Raw genomic sequence first — 12,169 nt, forward strand, 5'->3', positions numbered from 1 at the left:
GGGCGGGAGGAGTGACATCACGCACACATGACCCAAGCAGTGGTTTTTCCAGGCGCTGGGGTGTGCAAGGCGGAAGAACGATTTTCAGGGTCATGTGGTGTAGCCGTTCGGGCAGCTGATTGTAGTGCCGTGTGAGGGAGGAGCTGTGACTCCACTTTCTTTCTGGGGTTTTCTGTGTGGTCACTGCTCTGTAGAGTCATGAAAAAAATGACCTTCCAACATTGAAACAAAGAGACACTCCATGAAACTCATGTAGCCAAAGAGATGGTGGGCATGGTAAATGGCTACTTCCTGTATTACACCAAGCTCATATGCCATAGGTTTATAGTCTGTAGTCAGGGCCTGCGATTACAGGCTTTGGTTTGTTTTATGTTTATTCTACGTTCCTATGTATTTACACTCTGCTAGAAGCAGCCGAGGAAGTCAAGTGCAGGTCACGTACCCAGGGCGTGGATAAGGGGTACCACTGGTCAGCCTGTAGGGGGCCCGGACCAGCTGGGTGAATCGGATATGGGTAGGGAGGGTGATCGGCACAGCAGGGGAGGGGGCAGTTACTGGAACTGATCCTCTGTATGGCTCTCTTTACAGCACCTCCCAGAGCACCGTACATTTCTCCATGCTGCCCAAGCCCCCCACACCCTTAGTGCTCCTGGCTTTTCTCCTCTCCTTCCCAGCTGCAAACATACTATAGGATCCTTAGGATGAATATGTCACATTTATCAGCCCCTTCCGTTCCTGAATGAACACAATGAGTGATTGGTACCGATCACTCACTGTGTTCAATCATAACTGAAGCTTAGTAAACTGTGTTTATTTGGGGGCCCTGGCACAGTGGCTGTATGTGGCCCTGTCGTACCTGTCAATGAATTACGAATGACCTTAGAAACATTGCATTCTGTGCTTGCAAGGAAGGCCGCCTCTGACAGTTTTGCAGGTGCACACATTTTCAGCACACAGGATCTTTAAAAAAAAAAAACAAATCGTATTAATTATACAGTACCTTTCCCTACACAGAATGGTGACATAGAGCTAACACTTTGTCTACTCTGCAGCACAGCAGAACGTTTGTTAACAATTACCACTTTAGTAAGAATTCTGCAACATCCATAGCATGTGAGAGTGCAAGGGTCAAGACAATGGATTGTAGAATACAGCGTATATAGTGTAGGGTTAGGACAGAAATTTTCAAGCCAATGCCAAAAAAATGTTTTTTTCCGGAAACATGGAAATTTTGGAAATTTCTTTTTAAAAAATCAGTGTGGAGCAGTTTTGCCAATTGAAAGTTGTTTTGTTACACTGAGAAGTGGAAATGTAGTGTATAGAAAAGTATTATGCTTGAAAGCACAGCTTATTCAGCAAATAAACTAAATTTGCTATTTTAAATTTTATTTTTTATTACAAATGAAATTACAGGGACTGTACATGTTAAGAACTTTTCAACTATGCACAAAAACAGATAACCACCCCCCTTTCTTTCATAATAATTTACAAGCTTCCAGCCAATTTGCATTTTCAGTTATTGACAATGCTGATCGAGAAGCATATATTGTTCTATAAAGAGCTTAATCAATGTTCTAAATTTTCAGGTGTCGTATCTATAAATTAAGAGATTGTGCAGGGGCGGACTGACGACTCATGGGGCCCCCGGGCAATAGGGGATCATGGGGCCCCTGTGTCCTTGCCCAAACTCAAAAAAGCCTATGAAAAAGGTACCAGGGGCATCTCATGGGGACCCCGGGCCCTGGGGCAGTGCCCGAGTTTCCAAATGGTCAGTCCACCCCTGGTATTGTGTGTTCTTGGGAGGCAGTGGTTTGTTAACACTTCCTTACTTGAAGATGCTGCTGGTGAAGAGACACTTTGTGATCATCAAGAAGCAGCAGAGTGTTTCTGGAATGAGAACTCTGGAGGGAAAAGCTACTTACACTTTCATTATGGTCCTCAACATTTAATTTTAGAAAGTATATGTTAATGTCATTAGGGCACCTCTAAAATACTAGGATATGTTTTGTCATCCTTGTAGCATTTGGAAAAGAATATTTATTCTCATACTATTTGCAAATTGCAGCTTTGCTCTTAGCAGAAATTGCACTGTGGAAATGTTTCCAAACTCTAGAAGTTGGTCTCACCATTTTACTGAGAGGAGGAAAAAAAACAATCTACTGACCAGACTACAGGTAACATTATGCTGTGATGGTGAAGCACATTATAACCTTTAAATAATTCCTATTAAAGTAATTTGTCAAATTTACCCTCTTACCTGTCAAGGAAGGCTCAAGAGGACAGAGACTATATTCTACTGTATCCCAACAATCACTCAACAGTAGGAGGTGCAAGATGGAGCCCACAAGCAAACTAAACTGGAGCCTTTCTCTGCAGTGCCCTCTAGTGGCAGAAATGCATATTTCTCTTGTCTGGAATACAATTAAAGTAACACTGTACTTCTCAATGAAGTTCTCAGGCAGGGTGGGTTTGATTTAAATCAAGTTGATTTTGAATCAATATACAGCCTCATGCTACATAACTAAGCTCCATTTCATGCTGAATAAACTAAATCAATGTATCTTAAATACAAAACTATCTTTAGATATATTTTTTGTTTCAAAAGCATTTTATTAAAATAAATTTGATAAAAATAAAAAAAATCCAATTTAAATATAAAAAAATCTGATGATTTTGATTTATTTTTTTAAATTCATCGATTTTTATCTACCCTGATTCCAGGATTTGCTTGTCTTCAGCTGAGAGTACTTGTAATATATTAAGATTTTACATAAAAACTCAGAAATATTTAATTAGGGTCTTCATGTTATATAGTTTAAATACCATGGTATATATATATTATTTATCATTATAAAAGAACATATTCCAAACTTTTCTTTTTTTTCCCCAATTTTGTTCCAGAAAAAACAAAAAAAAGCATTGAAAAAAAAACTGTTTTTTTTATGTTCAGGCCATTCCATCTCTAGTTAGGACTATGTAACATAGCATTTAAGGTGCAGCAGTCAGTACTATGTAATAGAACGACACTACGTATAAAGTGCAGAAGTCAGGATGAAGTATTTTACAGCATAGCATATGCAGTGAAGGGACCAGGACTATGTAGCATACAAAATATAGAGTGCAGGGGTCAAGACTATGGGACATAGTTTGGAGCCAGCAGCAGCTGTCCAAGAAATGTGGAGAGTGGCACCTTGGTAATGGCAGATCAGTTAACAGTGGGATAATGAGCAGAAACTTCACACTCACCGTGCCATGGCTGTCACAATATTGGAGTACTTCAACTAACAGCTGGTTCCGGAGAGGAGTGGCATCACACACACTTGACGCAGCAGTTAAATAGGCATACATTGCAAAGGTCAGGGCTATGTAACACACAACATAGCATATAGGGTGCAGTGGTCAGGTTTATGTACTGTTGAACATAGTGTGCAAGGAGTGCCATTTGTAACACAACATAGTGTATATCACAGCTGAGCACATCGGGCAGCACAGTGGCTAAATGGTTAGCACTCCCGCCTGGCAGTACTAGGGTCATTGGTTCGAATCCTAACCACGGCACTGCCTGCCTGGAGTTTGCATGTTCTCCCTGTGCCTGCGTGGGTTTCCTCCCACACTCCAAAGACATGCTGGTAGGTTAATTGGCTCCTGTCTAAATTGGCCCTAGTATGTGTATGTATGATTGTAAGTTAGGGACCTTAGATTTTACACCCCTTGAGGGTTAGGGACCGCTGTGAATGTACAATATATATGTAAAGCGCTGTGTAAATTGACGGCGCTTTATAAGTACCTGAAATAAATAAATTTTCAAAATGGTTGCTAGGAACCCAGCCTTTTCTAGCGAGGGTCTGGTTTATTTAAACACCCCTTTACTGACCATACAGCCTAATGCAGGCCATAGACGGGTCGAACATCGGCCGATTTTTCAAACGATTTGTTTGACCGACATTACCACCAACGATTAAAAAAATCAGCCGACTAAATCATAAAGTTCACCCAATAACTCCTGTCCCTTGCAGGTCACGGCTCATGCGCAGATTTTTTATCGTTAAAACGATCGGCCGATTTGGCCATCATTGCCGGGAAAATCGGCCGCAAATTTTCCAACATGACCGATATTCTCAAAGTGCAAAAAAACCTGAAAAATGGCCGACCAATTAACCCACTAACAGTGCCAAAATCGGACTTTTTTTTTTTCGGCCGAAAAAGCAGACGATTTTCGAACCGTCTATGGCCAGCATAAGGTCTGGAAGTGCATTATTGGTAGTTGGTTGCTATGGCAGTGAAATTTTGCATTATTCATGAAGTTCATGGACTATGAACAAGCTGGGTTCAAACCCGTGCTTGACCTGAATTGTATCCCTGTTAGCTATCTTTAAATCATACAAGATAATGCAAGTAACTCCTCCCTTGGTAATGCATAAGGGCTTTGGTGGTCTCCAGTGCAGAAAAAGCTGGTGTAATGGTTGTGCATTAGGCACATGGGAGCTGTAGGCGAAAGCCATCTTTTAAGGTCTCAGCCATTTTGTTGTTTATGAGTATGGAATTCATAGCTTTAACTTGGAACACACTTCAAAAGAACATGTTATCTTCACTTAGGGACAGCAGACACCAGCACACAGGCCTTGGTCAGAGCTGTAAACCGCTAATTGAGGCCTCGCAGGATGCCTGTTCTACAGACCATAAAACACTCTACAGATTGACACTTCGCACTGACCTGTCATAAAACAATGACAAAATCCATCTGTTCTGTCACACATGACTATTAAGGCACTAGAAACATGTAGCATGCCATAACGTTTTTACACAGAAAGCAGCCAGGCGTAGGCGACCTCTCTGAGAGCTGTGCCCAAATTTTTATGTAAGTATTTTATTTTCACCATTTTGATTTTTTCATTTTTAAACCCTATTTTGAAAAGTGTTAAACTGTCCCTAAGGCGTTTAATGCGAACTAAAAGAATCCTTTCTCTTGAAGAGTGCTACTGTAATATAATCCTCTGAATATACCTGTCTGTGGTGACAGTGTGTGTACAGACATTTATTTTTCATATCTGTTTTTGCTAGATTATGTGTTCCCACCTTCTAAGTCAAAAGGTGGTAGCTTAACCATTTGCCGCCCGCCCTATGGACGAATGGCGGGCGGCAAATGTCAGCAGCGTTCCGGGTGGACGCCATATGGCGTCCTCCCGCACATGCGCAAAAAATACTGATCACTTCCCTAAAGTAGTACAATGTTACTATGGTAACATTGTACTACTTTGGTCATAGTGAAATATGAAAAAAAAATCTTAAAAAAAGAAAAAAAATTAATAAAAATAAAAGATAATAAAAAAATATATAGAATTTTTTTTTTTTCATACTGTCACCAGTCAGGGTCCCTGATCACCGTCATGCCAATTATATGATGACGCTGTACTGCACTGGTGACAATATGCAAAAAAAAAATAGTGAAACTAATTTTTTTAATTTTTTCATTTTCCGAAAAATTATGACAAAAAAAATACAACTTCAAAAAAGTCGCCATGCCTCTTATGAAGTACGTCGGACTGTCTACTTTGCAAAAAGGTGTCATTTGGGGGATATCTGTACTGTTCTGACATTCTTGGACCTCAAGAAATTAGATTGGCCGTCAGTACTTCTGGATTGATCAATATTCAGATCTATACCATAGTTTGTGAATCTATAACTTTCCTACAAACTAAATAATACATCCTAATTTGGGTTATTTTCACCAAAGACATGTAGCAGAATATATCTCGGCCTAAATTTATGAAGAACAATTATTTATTTGCAAACTTTTATAACAGAAACAAAGAAAAACTTTTTTTTGGTCTTTTTTTGTTAATTTAGCAAAAAATAAAAACCCCAGCGGTGATTAAATACCACCAAAAGAAAGCTCTAGTTGTGTGAAGAAAATGATAAAATGTTAGTTTGGGTACAATGTTGTATGACCGCGCAATTGTCATTCAAAGTGTGAGAGCGCTGAAACCTGAAAACTGGCCTGGGCAGGAAGGTGTAAAATTGCCAGGTATTGAATTGGTTAAAGAGTTAATTGCTTAGTAACTTAACCCAGTGACAATCACTCTCAGGCAGTGGCACCTAGATTGTGGTCCCATGAGCTGGGGAGCTCTGTGCAGGATGCAGCTGAGAGTGGCATTGTTATGCAAGTGACAGCACAGTGAGACTGTGTGGTCCTTTGTCAAGAGTTGGTGAGAAGGGCAGGAGTCAGGAATGGTGTTCATCACAGTTGGTGCTACCCATAAGCACATATGTAAAGAAGCTGTGGTCAAGCTTTCCAGCCTATATTTGTTATTATTGCTTGTATCTTTTGTGAAGTCAAGTACAAACATTTGGGTTTCTGCAGTTCTGCAGGCTGTGTGGTGATAAATTTCAACAATTCAAAAGAGATGTTTTATAAAAACAGTACGAAATGTTATTTTTACAAAAAATAAACATAAAGCTACAATACATATTGCGTGGCCGGGGAGGGGCCTTTTGGTTTACAACCGGACCATGCTATTGGTCTGTTTGAGTGGGCCAGTTCTTGCCTGCAGCTGATTGGAGCTCTTTCAAGCCACCCTTGCTATATTTATTCCGGGCTAATGAGGTCATTTCATTGCTCACAGCCATCAAGCATGCAGCGTCGGATAGACCTGGTGGGTCTATCATATATTTCACTTAATTTTTGCAAACCTTTTTTATTTATTTATTTACATTTATGTATTAATTTATTTATTCATTTAATTTATTTCATTTATTTTTTGTAGCACATAGGTAGTAAGGGTGTTTTTTGGTTTCTGTGCCACACATGGGTAATAATGGTGTGTTTTGTGTTTGTTTTTTACATTTCTTTTTATATTATTATTAGTTTGTTTTCATTTTTATTATTACTACTGTATATTGGTTTGCACACATGCTTTTCTCTTTAGGTATATTGCCCCATATTGGGCTGATTTTTATCAGCTCAACACTTTCTCACGCAAATTCCTTGTGATCATCGCTTTGCACTCATAGTAGGTGTGTTGAGTTCTTAAACTTAAAATTCTTCTAGGGTTTATGATATCCAATTGATAGTAATATTGGTTTTTATTATTCACATTTATTATTCACAGCAGTACCAACCAGCGGGTAATCTTGTTGATGGTGCATTTGGGTGGGGCCTCTTCAGGAGGCGTCTGAGCAACATTTTTCATCCACTGGTCTCAGTTTTTTCTTTATTGATTTTTGTTTCATCATTTTTGCCTGAGATATATGAGAAATCCGTGGCTGTGCTCTCAAAACAATTTGTTCTTAATATTTTCTGGCAGTTTTTACCTCACATGGAATCATGTAAGTGTATAACGATATTGTAAATTATCAAATTGTTTACAATAATTTGATTGCATCATGTATATTGATATATATATGTTTGTTATAGGCATCATGCCTTCTTGAGCACTTCTGAGGAAGAGATTTTTGTTGATCTCGACGTGTCAAGTGCAAACCATGCATGGTCCATGATTAGATTTGCAATACCATCTCTGATGACACCGCCACAATATGTATTGTAACTTTATGTTTATGTTTTGTAAAAATAAAATGTCATACTCTTTTTATAAAAAATCTCTTTTGAATTGTTGAAATTTATCATACAAGTAAATTGTGCCGTTTAAAGTCCCATAAAAAAGAGGACTTTTCCCCCCTTGTATTCATTAGGGATGTTGGCACTTTGTGTATTATATCCCTTCCTCTCTCTAGAGGAGGAGGAGGAGGAGGAAGACATGTGGTGGGGAATATATTAAGTTGTACAAGTGTTAAAATAAAGGTGGGTGCACTGAAGTGGGATGGCCAGTTGGCTTAATATTGTTAATGTTGTTGATGTTAATATTCACTTTTGTAACTTTATTCTGCATAAGACATTTAACAGTGTCATTTCATGAGATAATTTACAAGGACATGTTTAGGGGCGGGACAGGGTAGAGGTTGGGTGGGGCAACTGGTGGAGAGTAACTCTTAAGTTCTGGCTAGTAGCTCAGGAAATTTTGAACCCTGATCTAAGAGTTTTTGTTGACTATGAACTTGCTTATTGGCATCAGCGTAGCAGAAAATTTACAAAATCTCCGTAATCCTGAAGAGAAAATACCCAAGTTAAACGCTCCCTGAGAAACTGGCACAGACACATGTCCTTAAGGGGTTTCTAATATATTGAACAAGCATTTGATTCTTATATACACATCTTATGCATATAGGCGATACTAGACATAAACATTTACTAGAATTTCAACAAAAGCCCCCATCCACAATAGCAAACAGTGACTAGATAAAACTGGTTAAAAGTAAATTCCCTTATCTTTAAAGGTTGCATGAATACATTACTAAGCAGAATGTTTTTGTATATTTCCCAATGCTAAGCTATGAGCTAAAGTAGTGCTCTCATTGTCCATAAATTTTCTCTTAATCAAATTCTTACATTTCTGAGATTATGCAGAACTAATTGACAGGTATATTAATATATGTGTGCCAGGGTGATAACCAGAAGACTGCGCATGTGACCAAAAACCTGGCACACTTGAAAATGTTCAACATGGCTGTGCTCATCTGTGTAGGATGCAGACGTTTTGGAATAGCACCAGGGCATGCTTGTGCACACCGCCTTGCTCTCAGTAGTTGCTGCTGCCAAATGGCCTTTATAAGGACGACAGATATGCTCTGAGATTGCTGGTTGATTGTGAACTCCCTGCAATCCTTGCTCCTGTGTATTCTGTATCCTTGGATCTCCTGTTACCGACCTGACTTGCATCTGGATCTGTCTACTGCTTCTAACCCCAGCTTGTTCCCACAGACTGTGCTCTTGTTGACTTCCTGTGCATGACCTTGTCTCGCTCCTGACTACGCTCCTGCTCTTTCTCCTATCTGACTTACCGTGTCTGACCCTGGCTTAAGTTCCTGACTACATCTTTCAGTCCTGCCAGTCAGACCTGTCTGCATATCCTGGGTACCACCTGATTCAGCTGCCACGTCAGCGCGGTCCTGTCTCCAGAAGGCTTTGTGTCACAGCTGACTTGTTTGGCAACAGCACAGTTGGCAATCCATGCTTCTTTTGGCCCAGCACCTCCTGTCACCACCTCCTGGGGTGCATGGCACTCAGCCACAGGGGAAGCCCTTTTTTGTCTCTTTGGCCTCCAACCAGGTACAAGACAGTGTGTATACATGCATAAACAATGCATAGAGACGTGTAAACACATGTGCACGTGTAAATTACTGCACTCAAATGTAAAATTTTAAATTTTTGTTTTACGGCTCTGTACTCACTGTATTACAGATGTTAATCACTGTATTACAGATGTTGATGCAGCTGTATGCATTGTTCCATAGACAACAATGCATCTAATTTCAGCACAATAAAAAATGTCATTTTATTACCATGTGCAAGATGCCTTAACATGCAGTTGACCTTCTTTGAACCTGCTTATGTCCTGTACTAAGTGTGTTTTGAATTCCGTAGACTTGTACAGGAACACAAAATACATCTAATGCAAGCACAAGCCCAATGACATAGGCATTACGTCTAGCCTTAGGCCTAAGGTCCGTTTCATATGGGGCAGGTACTGTTTCAATCAGCTAGGAATTCACTCACAGATCCCTTGCTGATCAGAGCAGAGCAGGCGGATGACACATCCGTGTCCATTCAGTTTCTGCAGAGTATACCCAGATAGAGTCCATTCTTCTCTATGTTCAGCCAGTAGCAGGTGGACTGGACTCTGCTGTCCGTTTACTCGCCTACAAGGAAGAGAACGGATCCCCTTTTGTTTTTTGGAGTTTTTTTGGAGGACTGCATTGGACCAGGAGGTAGGAGGGTCTAAATGAACACCGTTTACACCCACCTGTCTATAGGAGTGCATAGACCTTCAGGACAATTTATTCAGCCCCTAAAATCAGCCATTAACTGTAATGCAATGGCCTAATTAATGGATACAAAATGATAGGTAGAAAGGACAGTTTAGGTAGGTTCTCATATTGCAAAGTTTTGGTAGAGTCACAGCTGATTGTACAGAAATTGTATGGTTAGATTGCAATGTGCATGGTGAGCCTTAGACTGCACCTATGTAATTGATGTTGTAAGGTTTTTGGAATGCACTTTACTTTGCATATCAACACTTGCTGTATTAAAACACTCATCATGGTGTATTTTTACAAGCTTCTAATGTTTTCATTCCATTTCAGTCCAAGCTATCCTGCACCAATTTACAGCATGTACCAAAAAATGGCCCAGTGGTAAAGCCTAATTTATTTATTAAAAAAAAAGAATCAGCACAAGGGACATTATGTGCAAACATTGCGACCTTGTGTCCTAATGGCTGCAGAATTACCGGTAGTTGAAATATTCCATCTTTCAAACCCCCTACCCCCACTACCTCAAACCTCTGGTGCCACAGGGGTCAAAGGCTAAGTTCACTCTTCTGAAAAAAAAAATAAATGCACATCTTTTTTAATGAGAAAACTTGTTTTTTTTCCTACATACTTACCTGTAAAATCCATTTCTTGGAGTACATCATGGGACACAGAGCAGGCTATTCACGACTGTGGTTTATATGCCATCTATATGTGAATGGACATTGATCAACCAATCAGAGAAGAGGTCCTCCCCTATATAACCCCCTCCTTCAAAACTTCAGTTTTTGTAGCAAACAATGAAATTCCAGAAAGAAGAGCAGAACTTCTGTGTCCTGTGATGTACTCCAAGAAATGGATTTTACAGGCAAGTATGTAAAAAAATAATCCAGTTTTCTTTATGGTACATCACAGGACGTAAAACACTGCAGCCAAAGGCAGAATCTTTTGTAGCTCTGACATCCACCTGGTAGGAAATTGTAATTGTATGAACCAAAGACCATGTAGCGGCCTTGCAAACCTGAGCCACTGACGCCTGATGGCGGATTGCCCATGATGCCCCCACACCCCTGGTAGAGTGTGCCTTCACTCGAAAGGGTGGGACCTTACCTTTAAAAAAATAGGCTTGAATGATCAATTGGTGGATTCAATGTGAAATAGTCACCTTGGATGCCACCTGCCCCTTCCTAGGCCCCTCCGGCAGCACGAACTGAGCATCTAACCTCCTCCCTAATAGGTTCAAATGGTTTTTGCAAAACTTCCAAAACCAAGTTCAGGTCCCAAGGACACAAAGGCAACCGAACAGGAGGAGCAATACGCATTACTCCTTTTAAAAAAGTGTGAGCCAAAGAGTGAGAGGCAATGGGCCTCTGGAAAAAAAAACATGCTGAAACCTGGCCCTTAATGGTACTAACAGCCAATTTCTTCTCCAACCCTGACTGAAGAAATGACAGAATCCTACCAATCGCATATTTTCTTGGGTGCCATTTTCGGACTTCACTCCGGGAAATGTAAGCCTTCCATGTTCTGTAATAAATGTTCCTAGAGACTACCTTTCTAGCGTTCAACATAATGGGGATGACAGAATCCAATACTCCTCTATCCCTCAGGATCTGGGTCTCAATAGCCATGGCATCAAATTTAGCGACCGTAAAACTGGGTGCAATATAGGTCCTTAAGACAACATGTCTGGATGGCAAGGCAAGGACCATGGCCCGTCTGCTGCCATCTTCACTACATCCGCATACCAGGCTGTCCTGGGCCAGGCCAGGGCCATCAGTATCACTGGAATAGACTCCTCCTGAATCCTGCGTAAGAGACGTGGCAGCAGCTGAACCCGGAGGAAAAGCATAAATCAGTGAAAACTGGTTCAAAGGAATCACTAAGGCATCTACCCCTGCTGCGTGAGGGTCCCTTACCCTGGGTACAAAAAGACAGACCTTGTTGTTGAACTTGGATGCCAATAGATCTACATCCAGGCAACCCCATCGCTGGCAGATTTCCTTGAAAACCTCAGGATGCAAAAGCCCATTCCCCAGGAATCAACTGCCGGTGACTAAGATACTCCACCTGACAATTTTCCATCCCCTGAATGAACACCGCTGGCAAACTTGGAACGTACTGTATCTCTCTGCCCAGGTCAGAATGTATTTTACCTACTCCTTAGCCCCTCAACTCCGGGTACCACCCTGGTGGTTGGTGTATGTCACTGCTGTGGAATTGTCGGACAGAATCCTTACAGGCCAACCCTGAAGCCTGAATGTCTAATACCTCTGTAAGGGACCGCCTGACAGCACCTCTA

The 12,169-nt window shown here is 40.7% G+C and overlaps 1 long non-coding RNA gene across 2 annotated transcripts; it reads left to right on the forward strand.

The window, feature by feature from the left end:
• Positions 1 to 75: 75 nt before the first annotated feature.
• Positions 76 to 7,582, forward strand: LOC149456315 (uncharacterized). Of its 2 annotated transcripts, none has more exons than XR_016313904.1 (3): positions 76 to 276; positions 2,066 to 2,174; positions 7,415 to 7,582. It is a non-coding gene; the product is annotated as an uncharacterized LOC149456315 (long non-coding RNA). The 2 variants fall into 2 exon arrangements; XR_016313903.1 differs by lacking the exon at positions 7,415 to 7,582 and adding an exon at positions 2,266 to 2,671.
• The last annotated feature ends 4,587 nt before the right edge of the window (positions 7,583 to 12,169 follow it).

This window comes from Staurois parvus, unplaced genomic scaffold (genome assembly GCF_062004578.1).
Source record: "Staurois parvus isolate SC_StPar_1 unplaced genomic scaffold, SC_StPar_1.0 ptg000365l, whole genome shotgun sequence".
NCBI classification, from domain to species: domain Eukaryota; kingdom Metazoa; phylum Chordata; class Amphibia; order Anura; family Ranidae; genus Staurois; species Staurois parvus.